Genomic DNA, 24588 nt, shown 5'->3' with positions numbered 1-24588 from the left:
TAATCAACTGATAAGGAGAGTATCCTGGATTATTGAGATGGGTCCTCAAAGGGAGAAGAGGGATGCAGAGGAGTCAGAACCAGAGAAACATCATTTAAGACTCAACCTGCCATTGCTGACTTTAAAAATGGAAGGAGGCCACGAGCTGAGAAGGTGTGAGCAGCCTCTTGAAGATGGAAAAGACAAGAAAACTTACCTCCCCAAAGCCTCCAGAAAGGAACTCAGCCTTTCCAACACTCAGGAAGACCCATTTTGGACTCTGACTTCCAGAACTGTGAAATAATAAATGTGTGCTGTTTCAAGCCATGAAGTGTTTGTTCATTTGTTACAGCAGCAACAGGAAACTAATACACAAGTAAAGCAAAACATCTTCATAAACTGTTGGGCAGATTAACCAAGATAACACACATATGGTACTAGTACAGAATGCATTTAAGTGGCTGCTATTGGTATTATCAGCGCTAATACCATCAATAGAGCTAAAACCAACAGCTGTCAACACAAAGAACTCAGTTCCTGAGCTTACTCAACTCTGTGACCTAAGATACCTTGGTTACCCTCTGTAGGACTCCGTGTTCTCACTTACAACACAATATGAGGGAGACCAGGAGACGTGACTTCTAAAATTTCTTCCAGCTCTAAAATTTTATGATTCTAAAATCTAATTCCTTAATGACACATTCTACTTATTGCTAATTAACCGAATCAGAAAACCCTATTAAATAAAAAAATAGCAAGCCAAGCAGTTTTCATTTTACACTTCAACATTTTCAATATTTTATATCGCTGAGTTATAGCCTTATAAAGTGGAGTCGTGGCAGAAAACCCACAGGCCTGCAAGCAAGGAAAAATATCTAAGTCATCCTGCTACTGTGTAAAAGCCTTTCAGTCAGACCACAACATTATTCGTATCTTCTCAAAATAGCTCAAAGCATATTCCCACATGTTACCTCATTTATTCTTTTTTTAACAGCTTTATTGAGATATAACTCACCTATCATACAATTCACCCTTTTGAAGTTCACAGTGCATTGATTTTAGTATATTCACAGAGTTAGGCAACCATCTCCACAAGCACTTCTAGACTATTTTCATCATCCTGAAAAGAAACTCCCTCCCCATCAGCAGTCACTCCGTCTCCCTGCCTCCAACCCACCCAGCCCACGAACCTACTTTCTGGCCTATTCTGGACATTTCAGATAAATGGAATCAGACAATAAATAATGCTTTGAGATTTATCCATGTTGCAGCATATGTCAGTACTTTATTCCTTTTTTCTTGCTGAATAATATTCCATTCTGTGGATATGCTACATTTTGTTTTTCCACTCATCAACTGATGGACCTCTGGGTTGTTTCTACTTTTTAACTATGAGGAATAATGCTGCTGTGAGCATTCATGCACCAGTGTCTGTGTGAACGTATGTTTTCATTTCTTTTGGGTATAAACCGAGGAATGGAATTCCTGGGTAACACACGGTCACTCCATGTTTTAGCCATTTAAAGAGCTGCTGGGCTGTTTTCCAAAGTGGCTGCCCCCTCGTACATCTCCACCAGCAATGCACAAAGGTTCCGATTTCTCCACACCTATCACCTTATCAACACCCGTCATGACCTGTCTTTGATCACAGCCGAGCACTGGCTCTGAGCGCCTTCTCTGGTAGTTTTGTTTTGCACACCCAATGGCTGATGACGCTGAGCACCTTTCCATGTGCTTATTAGCCACTTATGAGTCTTCTCTGGAGAAGTGTCTATTCAGATCCTTTGCCCATTTTTCAGTTGGGTTATTTGTCCTTTTTATTACTAAGTTTTAAGAGTTCTATATAAATTCTGGAGACAAATACACCATCGGATACACAATTTTTGTGGATTTTCTCCCACTCTGGGTATCTCCTCTCATCTGAGTGCAGCTACTTGCACCAGACAGACAGATTCTGTGTTGCTATCCCCACTTTACAGATAGAATTTTCATGTCATGTCTTTAAACAGACTTGACAACTGGTAGACTCAAAAGTAAGTTTACATCTGTGTTCCTGTTTTTCTTAATTTAAAGAGGCCACATATTGATAACAACATTGGGACTGAACACCCAGGAAGTTTCCCTCAGTTCAACCCTGAAGCCGTCCTGTATCTATAACCAGACAATATTATTCCCAAATTACATCAGAGGAGGTTCATTCATTCACTCGAGAAACAGTCACTGACTGTTAAGTAGCAGGCCTGTGTTTGACTCCTAGCTCAGGACGCATTAGTGAGCACGACCAAATTCTTGTCCTCATCAGTGGTTTTTTCGCGGGGCAGGGAGGGGATTAAGTTTGTTTGTTTATTTTAATGGAGGTGCTGGGGATTGAACCCAGGAACTCCTGTGTGCTAAGCATGCAATCTGCCACTGAGCTTTACCCTCCTCTTTCATCAGTCCTATAATTTGGCAGTATTATGCAAAATCCCTGACCCTGAATCAATTTCTTAATAGCAAATAATCCAAAAGAGTAATTTTTTATCTTAATGCTTAAAGATCCACTGTCAATTCAGAAGAATCATTACAGACTTTAATGTAAGTGATATCTTTTTAAAAAAATTAATCCAAAGTGTCAAACTTATTTTGTGGCCTAGGATAACCTTGTTTTGAGTACTAGCCTTAACAGGCCATCACTCGCTTCTTATAAATCCTTTTTATAATGCAGCAGTGCTTACTTTAATGACATTTCTCAAAATGAAACTTGACTAGAGGAGGGGAATATTCCTATTTTTACCTTTAATCAGAAATATCTAAAGCTTCATGGCCAGTTCCTACGCCATGCTGAATACAAATGTTATAATAGCTCCATTAAACATAAAAATGAAAATAAAGAATTAAAAACTCACCAACTTAAAAAGGTAGTTCTAACCTTGTCTATCTAACTACTACATATTAAATAAATAAACAACAAAGTTCTACTGCAAGGCACAGGGAACTATATGCCATATCTTGTAATAACCTATAATGAAAAAGAATATAAAAAGGTATATATATATACATATATATATGAATATATAATTGAAACACTATGCTGCACCAGAAACTAACAGAACATTGTAAACAGACTCTACTTCAATGGGAAAAAAAAAAAATTACTAATGCAGAGCAGAGGGACCTGTGTTGTTTCCCTTAAAGAGTTCCCAAAGATGTTCTAATCTAAACCATAACGCATCTACATTCTTTTGTTATAAAAAACATTTAACATTTTTAAAGTAGGGTCAATATAAGAAATTTGCTGAGTGGGACAGACAGAACCTGTGGCTTATAATTAGAATGACATTCAAATTTACTGTGCAAGTGTAATAAATTAAATAACAGCCAGCAAGTAAAACTAACACAGGGGAAGCTACACCACGCCCGCCTCATGGTTCTGAGCGCCTCTAGCACGCCACTTTGTAACCGAAGGTTCCCAGGCTGCCCTTTGGCTGGAGGTGCCTAAGGATTAAGAAGGTACAGCTAAGCTGGGACAGCATGACCCGAGAGGACCCCAGGGAGGGCCCACTGCCGAAGGCAGCATCGTGGTGCAAGGCAGGGCTTTCCACACTGTGAGCTGGGAGGCTGGGCGTTACCTGCAGCTGTCTCACGGTTGCTTTAAGGGGTCAGAGAATAGTTAGCGGGCAGAGCACTGCACTTCGCCCATCTCACGTGCTAGTGTCCTAGGGAGGAACCATCCTGACTCCATACTGGATCTAATCCTTTGGCCCCAACCCTGCGTTTTGTTGCCTGTGCTCAGTCGTGCTGGTTCTGCACCTTCTGTAAGAGAACGTGGCCTAGAGCTTGAAATAGACAGGACAGCCCATTCTCCAGGCTCTGATCTTTAAGGGGATAACACTTTCCTATTCATAGAGAGATAAAAAGTTGAAGAATAGAGGATAAGGCTTGTCTTGTTGGAGGTTTACAGGGACAGCATGACCTGGCCCACGTGGGCAGGACAAAGGAGTGACTGAACAAAGATCAACGAGACCAAAGGATTGTGACACCAAGAAGTTTGCACCAACCAACCACTCCCCGTCCCCTTTTTAGTATAAAAGGAGCCTGAATTCTGACTGGGGGAAGATGGTTCTCTAGGACATTAGTCCCCCATCTTCTGGGTCTGCTGGCTTTCCCAATAGTCGTTCTTCTCGCCCCAACAGCTCATCTCCTGATTTATTGTTCTGCTCCTGCCTATTGTGGCAGGAGCAGAACAAGTTTGGACTGGGTAACACTATGCCTCCATGGACGTTTTCTGAAAACTGAAAATCAGACTGCAACACAAATATCTGAAAACCTAAAACTAGAGGAAGTCTTGGCCAGGCAGACAACAATGCGCATCAGATCTGAAAGACAAGGTAAGGACAAAAGGGGAGAATGAATAATGAAGCTGGTGGGGTGCAGAGTCAAAAACAGGAAAGGGTGTAGCAGAAGCCAAGGGTCAGGGTCAGGGTCGGGTCTTTATCCACGAAAAGAATGCCTATTGTGGAGTGGGTGTGTCTGTCTGCTCACCGTAGCTGGTGAGCGCCTTCACCCAGAGGAACTCAGCTGCCGAAATCTTAAACTCCAAAAAGCTGCCTGCAGGCCACAGTCTCACCCTTCTAGCTCCCCAGATTCCTTGCCTCCCACAGCCAATCAATTCCCCACAAGGCAGCCAACTTGAACCATCAGAAAGTAAGACAGCCCCTCCTCTGATGGATGGGTGTCTTCTCCATGACACCTGAATAAAATCCTAAATCCTCCTTGTGGCCCAGATGTACCGCGGGCCCCCGCCTTCATCACCTCTCCCCTCCTCACTGGCCAGGGCTCTGACCAGGATGCTTCCTGACCCAAGTGCTCTGCCGTTCTGACTACACTCAAGTCTGCTCAGAGGTCACTTCCCGGTTCCCATGACCACTCTCTAACCCTTTACCCTTCCTCATTTTCCTCTTTACCATTTTCTTACCATCTGCAATTATGTATCTGTTTGCTGCCTACCTCCCCGCTAGGGCAGGGGCTTTGTTCTGATCACTGTTTTGACCAATGTAGCCACACCACCGAGAACAGTGTCTGGAGGATAAGTGTTCAATGTTTATTCAGTGAGTGAATGAATAAGTCATACTTGATCTTAAGTATGTTTAGGCCTCCAGCTTTTCCTCAAACCCCCCTTTTTTTATCCTGATCCATCAACTACACCCTGAGCTTTCCTTCTTGCCCACTGTAACTTGGGATCTGATCACCCAGCTTTGCCCTCACCTTGCCTGCACTCTCAACTTTCTTGCCGGCCTGTCCATCTCTGAACCAACCTAAGGATCTACTTCTTCACTCCCACACCCCAACCATCCAGAGATCACTGTGACAAAAGTTCCCACCCATGCCACCTGCGGACCTGCAAACACACAGTCTCCCATCAGGGAGTCCACCAGTCTTTTTTAGGTTTCCAATCCGGTCCCCCTCTCCCAGCCCACAGAAAGAATTCCAAGCTTCCAGCACTTTCTTCAAGCTTCCTGCTCTCCCCTCCACTCAGCAAATGACCTCACCTCCACAGAAACAAAAGAGAGGTCACTAGCTCAGGCTCCCTCAGTTTCCTCCATCCCACCGATCAACAACCACACGCCCACTCTGATCTCCTTCCTGGCCAGCGGGAGGAAGGATGTCCCTCTTCCTGCCCGAAGCTAACCTCCAGCCAGAGCCCTGGAACTCAAGCCATCCAGCCCACCTCCTTAGGGATCTGATGTCATCCTTTCTCCTCCCCCACCCCGCATCTTTAATCTCCCTCTCTCACTGGGCTTTCCCTTCACTGCACAGAAATGCTTAAATCTCTCCCATCATAAAACAAATGAACCAACAGGACGATACACTCCCCCAGACGTCATGTCTCTCCCTTGCCACCGTCCTGTTTGGCCCTTTCTCTTCACAGCCAAGTGTCTTGTAAGACAGCCTAGACTCAGTATTTCCACAGCTCCTCTTCCCTGCTCCCAAGCCACGCCTCAACCCTCTGAGAGCTGGATGCTGCCTGCAAACACAAAACTGCTCTCTCCAAAAAACAGGTGACTTCTGAGCTGAAGATTCATTCTGGATGTATTAGACCTGTCAGTTAAATACGGCCATCCTCCGTCTTAAAGGGCTCGCTCCTGGCTTCAGGTACATTATTCTTTCTTGGCATTCAACTTTTTTGGACACTTCTTCGCTGTCTGCTTTGCTATCTAAGAAAAGCCTCTGTATGTGGTGTTGCAGTTAAAAGCCTGGGCTCTGGCTTGGTCAGCTCGGGCTGCCGTAACCAAGCACCACGGCCTCCCTTCTTATGGTTCTGGAGGCCGAAGTCCAGCTTGGCTGGGTTCTGGTGAGACCTCTCTTCCTGGGCTGCAGACAGCCCCCTCCTCATACGGCAGAGAGAGATCTCTGGTGTCTCTTCCCTTTCTTCTAAGTTCTACAGGACCAGGATGCACCCTGACGGCCTCATGTAACCGTAATCACCCCCTCACAAGCCCCATCTCCAGTACAGTCAGTTGGGGTTAAGACTTCAACATGAATTTGGGGGGAACCCAATTCAGTCCACAGCAGCCAACAGTAATTACATTTCACATCAAGGTGGTAAAACTGGATGTTTGGTAACAGTAACTGTGCAAGTACAAGGCCTCTAAAGCAACAAAGAAAATGATTATCATGTGAAAATATCAGGACACGAAATTTTATATAAATATGTAAAACATATGCATATGAAATAAAAAGGAATACACCATACTCACAATAGGAGTGATGTCCAAGTAAAAAAAGTTTATTTCTAAACTTTTTGCCAAACAATTTGAAAAATAACTTTTCATAGGAAGAAAATATAGATGAAAAGCTTCCACTGGGAAAAAAATCACTAAGAACAATTTCAAATTAACTTCCCATGTTTGTTTCCTGTTTACACCACTGCCATTTGTATTAACTAACAAATAGGCCAGTCTGCTGTAAGAAAACCAAAAGTACAGTGGCTCAAACAAAAGAGGGGTTTATTTCTCTCACATACAATAGTTCAGGGGCAGACAAATAGTCCAGGAAGGCCCAGAGACTGAGGCTCCTTCTGTCATGTCCCACCACTCCCTGGGGATGCTGTCCTGGTCTGTATGGAAGAAGCTGCTCATCAACACCTTGTTCACGGGGGTGAGGAAAAAGAACATGACTGACAAGCAGATCTGATTGCAGGTAAGGTTTAGAAACTGCACAGATCACGTCCACGCCCGTTTACTGGCCAAAGCTTAAAGATGTGTGGCCTCAACTGCCTACAAGGAACTTAAGAAATAAAGTTTCTACGTAGGGGCTTTGGGCTGAACTAAATATCAGAGGTGGGAGCGCACCCTTCCCCCCACTCCGGAGCAGGCATCTCCTGAAGTCCCATCCAGCTACTGGATTCCGCTCACAGCCTGCGATCTCTGGGCGACGCACGGTCTCTTCCGCGGGTATTGACACAGCTCCATCCCAGTCCAGTGACCTACAAACTAACAGACCAGTAACCACCTCTCTACCACCTTCCCACCCAAATACAGTGGAAGGAATGAATCCATTTAAGTCTTCCATTCTGAAAAGAGAAGAATGGCAAATACATATTCTTACCAACGATGAAGTGCGGCTGGACAAGAACGGCAAAGAATCCCCATGCTACCAGCCAGGGAAGCCAGACCCTTGGTTACACTCAGTCCCGTTGTTTGGGGACGTGGGGGGAAATCTCCCTTGTCACTTTGTCTGCTGGAGCCTGGCTTTGCCTCTAGAAGATTTTCCCCCCATTATCTGTTCTGGCCACGCATGAAGTGGATAGGGGAAGTATGTGCTCCAAAGAGGCAGCAAAGACCTGGTGCAAACCGGGGGATCCAGGGTTGCATTTGGTGTCAGTGTCAAACCCACCACAGGCTTATGCAAGCCAAACTTGTGGGATCTTTAACCATATAATCCTCTCAAAAGCTCAACAGGTCTGTTTGCCTTCAGTCAAGACCACGTGACAATAACTACAACTAAAGACTTGGTCTGGTCGTAGATATGAAGCTGTCATTCCTCCTCTTTGATGTGCGGTCTTCTATGGCAGATCCATTTTCCTCTCCCTCGATCTAAGGTTAGCTACGTTGAGGTCATCTGACTCACGACAGGAAGGTTATACCACCACGTCCCTCTGACAGCCGGGCAGGCCACGTGACCTGAGATGGTTCTTCCGCTGGTTCTTCCTGCCTGACTGGTTGCAGGCTCAACCATTTGATTCACTTTGGCCAATAAAACATGAACAAAAGTAACACAGGTCACTTCCAAGCACCTGATTCTGCCGTCTCTTCTCCCTCTGCCACAGAACAGCAGTGTCCCCCAAAGGCCTGTCCCTCTGGCTTGGAGCAACAGAGGACGTGGAACAGAGCCACGAGTGTGCCATGAGTAAGAACTAAACCCTCACCATGCAGGAGACCGAGACTTTGAAAGTGGGGCTTTACCTAGATGAGCTGACAGGTTCAGGCGGGAAGGTAAATCCTTAATTTGTTTCTTGCCTGGACTGGCTTCTACTGTCTGGCCAAGAAAATCTAACAGGAGGCTCCTGAGAATGAATCTTACCTCTCGCTGTTTGGGATACAGAAGCAGCTTTTTCTAACCCTGCAATACTCCGTATTATTGTCCTTTCAGTCTGTTCAGAGCACAGGCCACAGGCAGAAAGAACCTCCTTTAGCAAAACTAGACTCTCTCCCAAGTCTAGCTGCAAACCAGCTCATCATCCCCTCATTTGACCCTCGCCTGCAGATCCTTGCTGAAGCAGAAGGGAGTGGTCCCCTCACTTCAGCAGTCTTTCTAATCACTCCCCTTGATTTACCAACTCGACAGACACACTGTCTTCCAAGATATCAGAGGTGACAGTTTCACCAAGTGTGTTGCCACAACATAATAAGGGTCACCTTATTTAGTGATCGTAGTCGTTGGTTCTGCTCCACAGTGTCACTCAGGGAGCTAGGCTGATGGGGGGCAGGCCCTGCTACATGCATCCCAGGACTTCCACCTCCGGGTTTGAGGTAGTTGTTACCATTATAGTTGCTGGGACTTTCCAGCCGGTAGGAAGGGGGTGGAGGTGGGGTAGGGAGATGAACAGGACAAGCACCTTATCTTAAAGTAGATCAACCCAAAGTTGTACGTATCACTTCTGCTCACATCTAATTGCCCCAAACATCTAATCACACAGCCACACCTACAGGCAGGGAAAGTGGAAAATACATCTTTTTGTCAGGAGCCATGTACCCAGCTAGACCAGAGGAGCTCGGATGCTGAAAAGGGAAGGAGGAGCGTGACACTGCGCAGGACGCAGCAGTCTGCTCTGTACCCCACACACCCTGTTCTATATAGTTATCAAAGAGCTTTCAAAAAGCACAACTCAGACTGTGGCACCCTCTGTGAAAACCTCCACGGGCTTCCTATTTCAGTTAGCATAAAACCCCAAGTCCTTACAACGGCCTGCAATCCCCACGCAATCTGCTCCCCCAGGACCTCTCTCAGGGCATCTCCTAATACTCTTTCCATAAAATAAACACCACATGGATTGAACATCTAACTATGAAAGGTAAAACTGGGAAGCTAATGAAAGAAAAAGCAGCATAATGCATTTGTGACCCTGAGTGATGAAAGATCACAAGGGTATAAACAACATGTGGGAATTTTGATGGAACTGACTCCCTCAAAATTAAGGACTTGTAACTCAACAAAGGACACTATAGACAAAATTAACAGATAGGCAAAAGACTGGAAGTATGTCCTTGCAACATCTTAAAAAAAAAACACCCACAAAGGATTTAATATCCAGTGTATGCCAAGAACTCTTGGAAAATAACAATAAAAAGACAGGAAATGCAACTGAAAATTTGGTAAGAGAAAGAAGCAGACTATTCACTGAAAGTAAAATTAGAGGGGTCAGATAAAATACAGGAAGCCCCATTAAGTCTGAATTAAAGATAAACAATGAAAAAAATTTTAGTGTGCGTCCCAACTATTGTATAGTATATACTTACGCTAAAAAAAAAAATGTTGTTTATTCGAAATTCAAATTTAACAGTGTCTCGTATTGTATTTTTATTTGCTAAATCTGGCAACTGTAGGTGAAATCCACACGGCCAACAAGAGAATGAGGAAAAGCTGAGCCTCACTGGTAATCAAAGAAATGCAAATTAAAACTATGTGATACCACTTTATACATCGTGTTAGCAAAGTCTAGAAAATAAGGCTTTTACTAAAGAGCATATAACCGGTTTTTTTTCCATTTTACTATGAAAGATCACCTAGCCTAAGATTCTTTTTTTGATCATATCACTAGGCAATAAAAGCCCAACTATTCACCGCATGTGCAGAGAGAAAAACCACATTTCAAATCCATTACTTCATATTGTAGATTGCGCAGGAGTAATACCAATAACCATAGTCAGGCAGCAATGACTTCTTCCTAGAAAGTTTAAGTACTTATTCAGTATAAATTTTGAAAAATTAAATGTTGAGGATGAATATGTCTGAGTATCATGTGGTAGTTAAACAACAGTGCTCTCATAAAGAAAATCATAATATTAATTTTGATACTAGGTGAAGATTAACCTCTTAAGGTTAACTATCACATCAGGTCAGAAATTTGGACCATAAGCAAAAACAAGAAAGCAAACACAGCTTTAGCCTGGGTAATCCCTATCTGGAAGGCAGACACAAGAAGGAAACAGGGGCTGCATAAACACAGACACAACACGCACAGCACCCGTTCTTTTTTAAATATCATGGGCTTATTTCATGTCAATATCCTATGTAGGGTGTTTTAAATAAAATTTCAATACAATAAGTAAGGTATACCAAAACTCACTTTGCCTTCTCTAACTTCTAAGATAAATGATGCCCTCCAAATTTAACATCTCCACAGGAAAACATTTTGAAAACTCACCTATAACTGTGAGCAATTTAGAAAAATATCTACTTTCTATCATAGTTCTGGTTAACAGTCATAAACAGCTATTTCATTCTGAAGAATAAAAATATTCTAAAATAAATATTAAACCAAAATACTTTAAATGATACAATAATAGTCGTGGTATTCACAGAAACTACAATGATTCAGCCTACCTTACATAAAAGACACACAACATAATTATGAAACCTTTTAACGTGTTAAGAACTGCTAGCAAACTTGCAAATGGTAATCACTTCTAGACATGTTTCTAACAACAGCAAAAACAAAAACTTTTAGATCTAGAATTCAGCATCCACCAAGCCTAATTTTGGCAGGCATATGATACAACACACTGCCACGAGAGAGACCGATAAACATAAAAGTGACACGGCTTTCGCCGTAATACTTAAAGCATTAAAAGTATTTCCATAAATGACAATGACCTTTTTTAACTACATATAAAAATAATCCTTGAAACGGCCTGGGTCTCAAATGTCACAGACCCCTGAGACTTGCAAACAGGGCACAAATAATATTCTCTGTGCTCATTTCTTATTTTTAAGTTTCAGAAGAAAAGTAAAATCAGCACAACTGCTAAAGGTTTGACATAAATGTGGAAAATTCAAAGTACTTATTTTCCAAGTTCAAGAAAAGGAAAAGATGATTCTTTGGTGCTTGTCCCAAGCTGAGGACAAGTAAACACAGCACCGGTTTTAAAAATGCCCCAATCAATCCTTAAACTCCACTCAGTTTTTCCCCTGAAGGACACAGCTGAGAAAGGCAGCCGATCAGCAACTGCCCCTGTCACAGCCCTGGCTCCTCAAAGCCAGTCAGTCCCTAAACTCCAAGTTTAAAGTCAACCAATCCTTAAATTATCTCACATTTCAATAAAAATCAATCCTAAAACCCTATGCTTCTTCAAAACCCAATGTAAGTACATCTCTGCCTGCTTTGAAAACTATATTCTGCAAGCACAGTTCTCCTTTGCTTAGCAAGTATGAAATTCAGCTTTGTCTCAGCTGCACGCCAGTGGCGGTCTCGCCCTTCCATCACACAATAAATATTATGGTTACTTGGGTATTAGCATTTTTCTTCATGGAGGTAAGAAAAATATTTTTGTTATAATAATTCAGTTTTACGGAATGTTGGGAATCTTCACCTTTTAATTCTAATTATAATCCTTCTTGCCGGATCGACAGCTGCACTAACAAAGGTGTACGTTTTCCTTCTCTAAGTCGCAGACCCACAATTTCATACTATCAGTGGTCCAAATCCAGCCGATGGATACCATATGAAATATTAAAATCTCCAATTACTAAAACTAGTAGCAACAACTGAGTATCATCAAATAATCCTCAAACAAAATGGTAATTGATCAAATATTTAAGTAGATACTCTTTTTGATCTGAGAGAAATGATAGTGTGGCTTGGTTTTTTAAAACCTAAATGCTAAATCCTATCTTTGAGGCTGGTTTACTTGGGTAAATTGATCATCTCCTCTTACATTTTTCAGTCTAGAAGATGAAGTGACTGTCACCAGCTCCCAGCACCTCACAAAGAGTGATGCATGTACTCACTTAGAGTAAGATGAACCACAAATGTTTCAGAAAGAAAAATAAAACCCAACCATTATGCTATCATTTTGTTTGTTGTTGAAGTCAAGTCAGTTTGAGGTTTAGGTCAGCATGGGGAAAAAGTAAGAGCAACTGTCTCAAATATGACATAAAAGATGGCTGAAGAGAATAATATAGATTCTAATTAGAAAATTAGAATGAGAGGGGAGGGTATAGCTCAACGTGGTGGAGCACATGCTTAGCATGTGTGAGGTCCTGGGTTCAATCCCCAGTACCTCCTCTAAAAAAAAAAAAGTAACTAAATAAATAAACATAATTACCTCCCTCCCCGCCCCACCCCCCAAAAAAGGAAAAGAAAATTAGAGTGAATGGGAGTCCTACCCCAAATACAAATCCCTCCATCAGACTGGCAAAGTGAACCGTGCAAGAGGGTTGCCTTCCCCAAGTATACTCTAATACAGCTGAGAGCCACGTCCTTGGCCTGATTTTGGGCTTCGTGTTTTCAAAAAATAAATTCTAAATAGCAAGGGGTGCTACCTTATGGTCTGTCAACTCGGTGAAGTTTCCACTCAAGTCCAATCAGAGAAGGAGTACAAACATGAATTACCTATGGATTCAACTGACCACACGAACATTTGCCTACGTGCTGAAGGAAGCCAGAAAGTCACCCCAAAATACGCCATTCTGACATACTGATTATTTTGAACTAAAGGCATTTAAGAAATATCAGGTGCACGAAGGACACGGTGAGTCTCCTCTGTCCTTCCTGAAAGCAAGAGATAAAACTGCCACATGAAAGGTGCTTTCCCTGGACCAGAAGGAAGGAAGACATTCTTATCAGCAGAGACGGGAACTGGGGGCTGAGAAATCTGCACAAACAAATCTTATTACACTGCCCCTTCCCTTCCTCTTCCCTCTTCCCCGCTTACTACCCCTCTGTCTTGTCAATTCTTCACAAATGTATTGTTTCTTTGTCTAAAATGTACAACAGCTTCCTGCTCTGGTCACTTCTTCAGGCCTGGATTCTCTCGTGAAGGCTCCCAGGTGTATGTAAAAGTTTAATAAAATCTGCATGTTTTTCTCCTGTTAGTCTGTCTTATGTCAGTTTCACTCTTAGGCCCAGCCAGAGACTCAAAGAGGGCAGAGGAGGATCCCCCTCACCTACAGTGTCAGGAGACCGACTTAGCTTAGGCATAGATTTGGCAAATGTATCCAGAAAGTACCAAATTTATTTCTTAGAGTATGTGGAAAGGCAGCTGAAACTACAGTCAAAACTACATTATAAACTCTGTGACCAATCCAGTATCTTTGAACTAGTTTCCATGTCTACAAAATAGGAATAACGACCCTATTGCAAAGGACTGTCACACAGATTAAATGAGATAACAATAACTAGCAGCTTTAAAAAATATCCTAAACATCAAAACCTCTGAGTCCTAGATTCACTCTTGCCACTAACTTGCTATAATACGTATGGCAAGTCATTTGATCTCTGTTTCTGTATCTGTCAAATAGGGAGGGTGATGCCTGCTCGACATATTTCATGGGGTGTTTATGACAATCACATATGAAAACTAATGTGAAAAGGATTTTTTTTAAATGTACCAAAACCATATAACTGTGAGACAGTTCATTCCATATGCACAAAAATGAAGAAGATTCATACTAGCAAACCTGTTACAAGCCAGGATGCCCAATTATTGATTATTATATTATAAATATCTATTATAAAAATAATATTAATTGCACAATAAACTAATTTTACTAAAAAAATCTGAAAACTAAAAACATACTCAAAACACTAGACACATTGGCAACCACACAGAAATTCCAGGCTATCAGCTACAAGAACTTTTTTCCATACAATAAATGAACCAAATGAATGCAGCTCTCCACAGTTCAACACAGTCTTTTGTTCAGGTCAGGTGTTTGCCATTTACAACTACCACTTCCATTTCTAAAGCACGGGGAGAGGTAGAAGAGGAAAGTTACAGCCTGCAGGCTTTCTCAGCATCAGCAGGGCTGACATTTTGAACTAGATAAGCTCCTTGATGTTGGGCTGCTCCGTGCACTGTGGGATATTCAGGAGCATCCCTGACCTCCACCAACTAGATGACAGGAACAATGTCTCCCACACACAGTTGTGACAACCAAAAATGTCCCCAGGGTGAGTTGGAGGAAGGGACAAAGTCATCCCCAGTTGAGGTCCACTGAGCTACAGTTCCAGTATTTACCTCATGTTTCTCTCTCTGTAGATTGACGGCTTAGAGTGCAGCTTGAAACTAGCAGTTTTGCAGTAGGAGAACTGGCTTTAAGAACGCTGTCTGTAGGGCAGGAACATCTTAAGAAGAGTTATAGGTATGGCAGGGAGTTATGGTTAAATGATCTCTTCCATCAACATGCTGTGTTTGCTTACCCTTCTCTAAGAGCTCCCTTCTTGGGAATTCCTCTAAGATGACAACTTGGTTAATCTCTCACTAAAGCTAGTCTCTACCCAGACTTCCTAATTATTATTAATTGGTGTTTAACTGAAAAAAAAAAATCAATCCTCAAGACTTTAATTCCTAAGTAATCAAATATGAAATGAATCAAAATTAAATGCTATTTATCTATTTAAATTATTAAAATTAAATATATTCAAACATTTATAATATTAAGTAAAAGTACACAAACTAGTATTCAGCTATTACTGCAAAGATATCGTATTAGTATGCTGAAAGAAATATGCAAAAACAAAAAAAAACCACATGTGGGATTTTAAGAATATATAATGCCCACTACATACCATCAGTAGGCTAGACACATTGTTTTCTGCAATTTCTATATATTTACATCGGTACTCTTAACATAACATAGTAGTATTTAAATCTGCTTATGTAAATATAAAAGAAATTTGGATAAGTTACCTAGGATGCTATATTTCATCTGATCAGTGTTTGAGTGGTTTCTGCTGCCTTCAAATAGAAGGGCTTGAGGGGGTGGGTATAGCTCAGTGGGAGCTCAAGCTCAGCATGCAGGAGGTCCTGGGTTCAATCCCCAGTACCGCCACTAAATAATATCTAAATAAATAAATAAATACATAAATAAAATTTTATAAAGTAGCTCCTTTAAAAGAAAAAGGCTTTAAAAAAAAAGAAAAAAAAGTAGAAGGGCTTACCTTCTCTCTGCTGGGTGCTACCTGATACAATTAAATAACCATCAACCTGCTCTCCCAGAGCCTGAACTTTGAAAGTGATAAAATAATATTTGAATTTAAAAAGGCAATGACAAAGCCTGAGACATCAACAGGTCATTTAAGACAAAGTTCTACTTCCTACCACATGTAATGTTCTTTAAGCTAACTGCAATTGTGATTAAAAAAAAAAAAACTAATCACTTCTATTGCATTAAATTTAGGGATGTCACAACAGCAAATCTAAAATTTTGTGACCTGCAAAATGAGACAGCACATCTCCACATCTGTACTTGTGGAGGGTTTCTGCTTATATAGAGTTCTGGTTATTCAGGTCAACTCTCCCACTGAAAGCTCAAAAAGCTAAACAAAATATAATTCTATATATTGTAAGGAAAAAAACTGAGATCAATCATAAAATCTACACTGGTGTAAATGTATATAATCTTTTAATGGCTCAAATCTGAAATAGTTCTATTAAGAAGAAACAAACTCATGAGAAATGTGTGGAGGTTACTGTACACCCTAAAAGAGATCGACAGAAATAAAAATCCTTATTTTTGTCTGTATTGTTCAAGTTTCTCATTTCCACCTCATTCCACATATAAGAGATGTGATCTACAATTCCGCCTATGGCAAATAGCACCAGGTCCTCTTTCCATGACAAAAAAACTTGCTCAATGTTAAAGGGACGATCAGCAGAGAAACTCAAACTTACTCCAATGTGTGGAACTTCGGCAGGACACACTTAAACCGGTGGAAACCTGCCTAAATGCTTCACACAACCCCTCCGTCACCCTCTAGTACGCAAGCTGCAACATTTCAAGCCAACTCCCTTATTTCACTAGTGTGCCTTGTCAACACTGAGGTAACAGAACTGGGAAAACTCATCACTCCCCCGTGATATTCAAATATCGAATTTTATTTCATTTGGTAAGAATTATACAGTTGCCAAACAAAACGAATGCAAATATAGTAACCGACGCACTCTGAGTAATTCTTTTGTTGAAAAGGACACTTTAGGAGCCTCAAATTCACCCTAGGATTGTTCATTCTCTGTCCCCTTTGACCCATTCTTGCCCTACTCCTTGAGCGTCTGGGGCAAGGGGGTGGCCAGAAGGCCAGACTGAAGTCATCACGCTGCAGTGATGCATTTAGCCTGCTCTAGTTTTATTCCCGCAGGTCCTTCCCTGTATTCTGCTCCTCCAGAAAGGCAGCTATGTTTTATTCATCTCTGAAGGCCCCAAACCTAACCCAGTGTCCTGCAAAGTTATCCCTCGCCTCCCCTCCATGGCAGGCTCTGGATTAGGGACTAGAGACAAAGAAGGGCCAGGGCTGCAGATCTCACCCTCTGGAGACTCCCGGAAGTGGGGTACTGACTCTTGGCTACATGAACAGAGTCAAGTACTGAAAGGCCAGGTAGCAGAGCCCCAGGCTTGCCAGTCGAGGCTTAGATGAGGACCAAAAGCAGGCTTTCTCTTTAGAAGCAGAAATGTGTGTCTTCATGTCTTCAGCCCTGACCATTCCCAAGTTTCATATTCATTCATCCAACTGCCTACTCAGTGTGTCGCCTTAGGGGTAGCTACTGGGACCAACCACCCAGACTCTGAAGCCAGACTGCTTGGGTTTGAATCCCAGCTCACTCCATCGCTCTCAAGCTGGATGACCATAGGCAGGTTGCTTATTTTTTTTTTTCCTTTTTTTTGGGAGGGAGGCGATTAGGTTTATTTATGTATTTACTTTAATGGAGGTACTCGAGATTGAACCCAGGCCCTTGTGCATCCTAAGCAGGCACTCTACCACTGAGCCATCCCCTCCCCACTAGGCAGGTGACTTTTAACCTCTCTGTGCCTCTCCTTTCACATGTAAAATGGGGATCCCAATGGTTCCTAGCACAGACAACTGTTTTAAGAGTTAAATGAATTCATATACGTAAAAATGCTTAAAACCCCACAGAGCACACAGCTCACGCAGCCTCGGCTCACTGTCTACCAGCACAGTACTGTTGCTGCTGTGCCCGTGCAGCATAGAAAACTTGTCCAAAACAGAAGTCACGGTTTTCTTCCCAAACCCCTTTCTCCCTTTTCCATAAACAGCACCACTATTCATCCAGTTGTTCCAGCGTAAAACCGAGGAAGTCACTGCTCCTTCCTTTTCCTCACACGCCAGCTAGTAAGCCCACACCAGCAGTTCTGGCTTCAAAAGTTACCATCTTCTCTCCAACTACCTCCCCCACCCAAGACCCCAGCACCTCTCCCCCAGGGGCAGCCTCCCATCTCCCCACTCTCACTACTTCCCCTCCATGGCCCTCCAGCTAACTCTCCATCCAACAAAACTGAAAGCACATGCCACTCCCTGGATATCAACCTTCCAGAGGTTTCCTACCACACTTAGAGCAGCATCTTCATGCCACCATGGCCTACAAGGGCCCCCAGAGTCTGGCCCTGTCACATCATCCGCCACCACCTTCCCCCTTCCTGCTGTGTCCTAAACACTCTCACCTGGCTGTGTCTTGGCCCCCTCAGGCTTGCTCTCACCTCAGAGCACTGTTCTGTTGGTGCCCCAGCTGTGAGGCAGGATTGTACAACTGTCGGGTTGCCCAAATTCAAATACTGTCCCTTTTATGTTTTAGCTGTGCAATCTTGAGCAAATTCTTAACCTATCTGTGTGTCCATTTCCTCATCTATAAAAATAGAGATATCAGTACATATCCCAGAAGGTTGTAAAAAATTCACTTAGTGTTTAGAAGGCTGCCTCTTTTAGTAAGCTCTATGTAAGTGTTTACTGAGATGATCATTCCTGCCTGAAATGGTCTTCCATCAGGCTCTTCCTCTCCCTTTTTTTTTTAAAGCCTTCAATTACCGTCACCTCCTTTGAAAGGTACCACCTGACCCCATCAGAAACCACCTGCCCTGCTCTCCCACTGTTGTTCTTGCCTTCCTTCGCTTCACTGTATACATCACTCTGAAACAGTATCATGTCCCCATTCTCTGTTGCCTGATTCCCCTCTGCAACATAAGCTCCACTAGGGTGGAGGCTGCATCTTATCTGCTGCTCTATTTCTAGTTCTGACTCAGAACCTGACTCTGAAAGCACACATCTCTTATCCAGGCTAGGGGACCAGTGTGAATTTCTTAGTAACAATACCGTACTTAGCCACCCTTTCATTTTCACATTCATGATCTCATTTGATCCTTGAAAAGCCAACAGCTGACATACCATCGTCTCCCGTTTTAGAGAGGAAAAAGAAAGTTCCAAGTCTGGGTGACTTATCTTTGGACACAAAGCTAGTCACTGCCAGCGCAAAAATGCGAACCCCTGCTTTCCGATTCTACGGATCCTTAGACTAAGATGGAAGGGTGTTACGCCCTTGTGCCGAATTTACAGAAATGTGATCTCTCAATCTCCTGAATAAATACACCCTGGGGCGTGCCCAACAGTCTTCCCTTCAGAGTTCCCGACAAATCCTTGTCCCGGAATTTGATAAGTATTCAAGCATAGCACTAACTCATCAATAATGTACCAGCCCCTGGCAAGCCAAGAAAGTCAGTCAGCCAGCTATGATGACGCGATATTACAACCGACACAGCAACAACCCCTAAAATTCAGTGTCTCTGTTGAGTACGCCCTCGTTCCAGGACGCTCATATTTTCTCTGCGGAAACCAGACAAGGGGGCCTCGTAACTGACAAGAACATTGTGATAATGGTACCAGTGATTTCTTGATCCTTGTTCCACCAAGTTCAGTGACAACAGTTCAGATCGGCCATCGGGTTCAAAGCATGATCCATGATCAGATGAGGGGAGGGACGGGAGAAGGCAAAACTGGGGAAAAGACCCCTACCTACAAGACCTTCGTCTGCCGGCCGCGGGCCACCGCGTTCTCAGCATAACCGCCTGTCTCCACAGGGTCACATGCTTGTGTTACCTCACGTTGTCCCGCAACGCCCCCGGCCCCGTGGGATGGCCAGTAGGGAGCCCAGAGGCTGCTTTACCTCTATTTTACACAACAAGGAAACTGAGGCAGCAAGCCGCTATCTATTCAACGTGTCCTCAGCGACCTGGTCACTCTCGGGATTCCAGAGGAAGCCCGCATGTGGAGCTTCTGAAGGAAGCCAACAACCCTGACCCCAGCCTGTCAAATTCCATCCAGTCCCCGCATCAGGGAAGACGGAAAAGGGGCTCTCCCAACCGGACCGCCCCTTCCCGGCCTCCTCGCCGGCCCGGGGGACGAGCTGCGGGCCCTGCCCGCGGGCGCGGCCTCGCGCTCGCGCTCCCGTCCCCTCGCCGCGGAGGGCGCGCTCCCGCCCTGGGCGGGCACCTGTCCCGTCCCCGCGTTAGGCGGCCTCCCGGGTCGCCCCGGGATCCGAACCGGCAGCCACCACCAGCTCCAGGAGTGCAAGCGCCGGCGAGCTCGCGAGCCCGGGGAGCTGCAGGAGTCCTCGGAAACTTACAGTTTTCCTACAGCGAGCGCGTCACAGCGAGGTGACGTCACGGGGCCCCACGCGGGGAGGTCAGGCCGCGGGGCGCCGGCCGCGCGCCCCACGGCTCCGCCCCCAGCGCTCCGGCGGGAGGGACTCCTCTTTCCTCAGGACCCCGCCCCCTCGCCGCGGGGCCCGGGCGCAGGCGCACACGGCCTACGTGGACGCCGCCGGGCGGGCGCCACAGGCCGGACGCCGAGGGCGGGGCTGCTTGAGAGAGCGGCGCTCTAAGCGTGTGGCTGGGGCGGGGGGTCCGCAGGAGCTGGCAGAGACCCCCGGGAACACAGCAAACCAGCTGTCGCCCAGGCGATTGGAGCGGGACGCCAGGGTCGTGAGAGAGATTTTCCACACACATTGCCTTCCTTCCCTCACGTGTCCGTTAAAAGTTCTCCACGTGCGGAAATAACCACTCGCTCTCCATCAGGTGCTGCGGCCGGTCGGCCGGGAGGGCTTAGCTCTCCCACCGGCCCTTGCTCCTAACCCGCCCCGCCCTAGCTCCGCCCTCACGGGACCGGCCCCGCCCGTTCTCGATTATGCCACCTCGGGCTCCGCCCCCCGGACCCGCCCGACATGGCCCCGCCCCCCTCGGGGCCGCCCTTCCGGCTCCCACTCGGTGCTGGGTGGGCACCCGGCGACCCCCCGGCGTTTTCCTGGAGGTTTTCGCCTGTCCTTCTCTTACTGGACTTTCCGCTTTGGCTCAGTGAGGCTACTTAAAGGCCACTCTGTGAAGTTTAACAAACGCTGATCTGTGAAAACAGATACAAACGCTTCTTCACTCGTGTAGACTTTCCACCACCTCCCGCTCACGTGACGACACCTTCCTGTGCCCAACGGATCTGCGCCTTTTCATGCTTGTTCTGTGTTCCCACAAGTGACAGTTCTGGTTAAAAGATGGCTCAGTAGAAGGAGAGGGGAAGGAAGGCTCGAAGAGCCCACAGCAGAATGTTAAACAGGTTTTTTTCTGGCTTGTAGGAGTCTTAAATCACTCTTACAGCCAGAAAACAAAACAAACGTTACGGTAAGAAGTGGCTCACACACATGTCTTGGGGAAGAATAAAGAACGGGAAAAATAGGCCTTGGAAATAGACCCTAAGGAGGAAGTATTAAAGAGAGGAAGGCTCACTTTTGAAAACTTACTTGGAATTAAGACAAATAGTTAGGTAAAGCATGAAATCTTGCCAGGCAGCTCCAGAGTAAATAAAACAATGAAACAATGGTTTGTTTACACTCTTCTTGAAAATACTGTAGTATTTTCATAGGAAAGAGTGATGACGAATGTTAACCTTTAACTCTTGATATCTGGGCTGGTTAAAAATAAACGTGTATTATTCAGGAAAAATTATCTTAAGTTGAAAAACATTTCTGATTTGGATATCATTTGTACATTTTATCTTAATATATCATACAAGGTTTTAATGGTCATTATCAAATGTAAGAAATTTGTAAAGTCTGTAACAATTTTAACAAAAATAATGTTTGTGTTCTGTGGAGCAGGGTTACAGAAAATTAGTGCTTTTTTAAAGATCTACATATTGAAAAAGAGCACTATTTATATTTTTCCTTGCAAAGCAACAATTTTAAGAAACCTTTAAATTGCTACTTCTTTATGTACATGCTGATAAAATATTTTATGTATGTCATCCCCAAAATTAGAATTCTTTTTAATGAGATTCTAGATACACCTATGGGAGTGTCCCACGTGTGAATGTTTTGTTATTTTATGGAAGGGAAATGGTTAAGAAGGATACCACCAAAGGCATTAAAAGTTTTTTAATACCAAATGCTTTTGCCTCTGTGAGGTGGTATGTGGCAGGATACATTCTTTTCTTCTCATATTGTTATTTAGTATTTTTTTCTCTTGACACCCTAGGATTTTCAAACAAAATAAAACCCAGACCCTCCTGTATTGCTACATACAGGAAAGAAGTAATACAGCCAACAGAAGACTGACAAGCAGGAAGGGTACCCGAAACCAGGAGAGGAACCTCAGGGAATATCAAGTAGGAATTTGGTGGGAAATAATCAGATTCAGTCAATTTTCTGTAACAGACTGGAATCTGATCTAGAGAAGGAGCCAGAAGGTAGGGTCAAGTGTGTGTTGATATTAGAGAAAGGAACTGTAAGGGAAACTGCTTTTTTAAAGAAACCAAAACCAAAACAAGCAAAAAAAACTAAAAGACACAAGAAATGTCCAGACATTCAAGGGTTAGCACTGGAAGGACTAAGGACCTTCAGTCTGGTCCCTCTTGGTTTCAGTTTCCCCTTTCACGTTGGTCCCTGCTGCCCCTAGCAAGCTGGCTTCCAGGGTCCTTCAGCTCATAACTCTTACCTTTGTTCTATTAGCAAATAGGAGAAAATAAAAGAGATTGAAATATAAGGGCTAATATTGGTTGAGTGTTTATATGCACCAGACACTGCATTAATTCATTTAATCCTTGTCTCCCGTTTGCACAGGAGGCAGGCAGAGTGCAGGAGTCTATGTCCCGTGTCTCACAGCCTCTGAGCAGCAGAGTCAAGATTTGCGCCCATATTCCAGAATCTGCAGCCACAACCACTGCTCTGGATTGAGTTTCATGTAACCGTGCAAGAACCAGGGACTTGGGAAGTGCTGGCTCTGCAAACTCTGGCTCCTGTAAACTGACACCAGTGTAGGGGTGCCTTCTTCACTGTTTCTGTCTCCGAACGGATACTTGTATTTCAATTTTAAGCTGCTCATCTCGACCCACTGAATTGATTTTGCGACCCACTGATGGATTCTCACGCTGAGAAACACTAATCAAAATCCAAAATCCAAAGTATCAAAATGTATCACATGTAATTTTTCCCAAAACATAAACTTTGAGAACCTACCATTTCTGTAATTCGTGTGTATTCTGAGTTGCTATGTTAATCTATTTCTTACTACGGACCACAATCCAAAAAGTTTGGGAAACACTATTATAACCACTCCTTGCCTGACTTCTATGTGGATTTCATTGTTCAGAATCAAGATCAAGAGAAACCAAATTCCCCTACAACCCCCTTACATCCGTCTCAGCTCCAGGATCTGGTCTGAGCTCTCTCTTCCCAAGTAATCAGTACAATAATCCGGCCAGTTCTACATCTAGAAAGGACTCTGGTCTCCAGCACAACCCAAGAGTGTCGTAATAATTTAGCAAAAGAATAAACATCCATAAAACAAGAGTTACACTAAACAAAAGAGAGGTTGTTCTGAGAAAGGAGTAGAGATGGAGAATTTGGTGGAAGGAAGACCCAGGAGAGAGATTGGAGAGCTGCAGAGGGATGTCTGTTTAAAAACCCCACGATCTGACACATCAACTGTCACACCATTTGCAAAGCACCATTTCATATTTCATTTATCACATTTCTTTCTCCATCCCTGTACGTAGCTCAGTCTCTCCATCACTGCTCTCTACTTGGCAGAAACCCCCTCTGAGAAGACTTCCCTAAGCTGCCTTTGCTCTGGGCCTTGGAAATGATTTTAATTTCCTCCCCTGCTGGACGATTAGATAAAGAAGTTGTGAGATATACATACACACACGTGCGTGCGTGCCGCACACACACAAACAATGGAATACTATGCAGCCATTAAAAGAAATCCAAATGTCTTATGATATCACTTATATGTAGAATCTTTAAAAAAGACACAAATGAACTTATTTACAAAATAGAAATAGACTCACAGACATAGAAAACAAACCAAAGGAGAAAGATGGGGAGGGATAAATTAGGAGGTTGGGATTAGTAGGTACAAAGTACTATATACAGAATAAACAACAAGGTCCTACTGTAGAGCACAGGGAACTATATTCAATAGCTTGTAATAATCTATAATGCAAAAGAATAATGAAGAGAACATATATATATGTATATATACACGCATATATATGTATAACTCAATGTCTATGCTGTACACCAGAAACTAACACAACATTGTAAATCAACTGTATTTCAATTAAAAAAAATTCCTCCCCTGCTGGACTGTAAGCTCTGTGAGAATAAGGTCAATGTTGATCTTGTCTGACCTCAGATCTTTACTTGTTGTTGAGTACCCCACCCTGAACAGATACTCACTAAATATGTGTATTGGAATAAATGGATGCATGAACTCAAATCCAAAGACTGGCTGGGTTTCTTTCTCAAGATACTAGTTGCTTTCTAAAAAAGGGGCACTGTGTTAATAGAAATAATACTGAGAATAGAAATCCTTTAGGATGAAAAACATTGTGACTGCTGGGGTGCAGTGTAACTCAGCAAAACCCTGAGCAGGGCCAGCTCTGTTATTCACTGGGTACTTCTGTGCCCGGTTATTTGGAGAAGTCCGGTGACTTCTCTAAACCTCAGAGGGCGTTAGGCTTACTAAATGTTATTCAGAGTGAATGTCCTAACAGGGTGTCCCCCTTGGGGAACTCTGGGAAATCAGGGAAGGCCACCTGAAGCCTTATTTGCATGTAGTTCCCTGAAAGAAACT

General features: G+C 43.6%; 1 protein-coding gene and 1 long non-coding RNA gene across 5 annotated transcripts in view; one reads left to right on the top strand and one right to left on the bottom strand.

Moving 5' to 3' along the window:
• ZNF438 (zinc finger protein 438) overlaps positions 1 to 20299 on the bottom strand; it is a 147220-nt gene extending 126921 nt beyond the window's left edge. Inside the window, exon 1 of one of the 4 annotated variants that reach the window (XM_072954945.1) lies at positions 20091 to 20299. The gene's annotated coding sequence lies outside the window, so the exon portion shown is untranslated. The remainder of the gene's footprint in view (positions 1 to 20090) is intronic. The other 3 variants (XM_072954943.1, XM_072954942.1, XM_072954944.1) reach the window with 3 other exon arrangements.
• A 453-nt stretch (positions 20300 to 20752) lies between these two features.
• LOC140691385 (uncharacterized) lies at positions 20753 to 22966 on the top strand. Its single transcript, XR_012067019.1, has 2 exons — positions 20753 to 21135; positions 22572 to 22966. It is a non-coding gene; the product is annotated as an uncharacterized lncRNA (long non-coding RNA).
• The last annotated feature ends 1622 nt before the right edge of the window (positions 22967 to 24588 follow it).

The sequence above is a fragment of the Vicugna pacos genome, chromosome 35, assembly GCF_048564905.1.
Source record: "Vicugna pacos chromosome 35, VicPac4, whole genome shotgun sequence".
Classification (NCBI taxonomy): domain Eukaryota; kingdom Metazoa; phylum Chordata; class Mammalia; order Artiodactyla; family Camelidae; genus Vicugna; species Vicugna pacos.
Note: the sequence above shows the minus strand (reverse complement) of the source record. Positions and strands in the feature narration are given on the sequence as shown.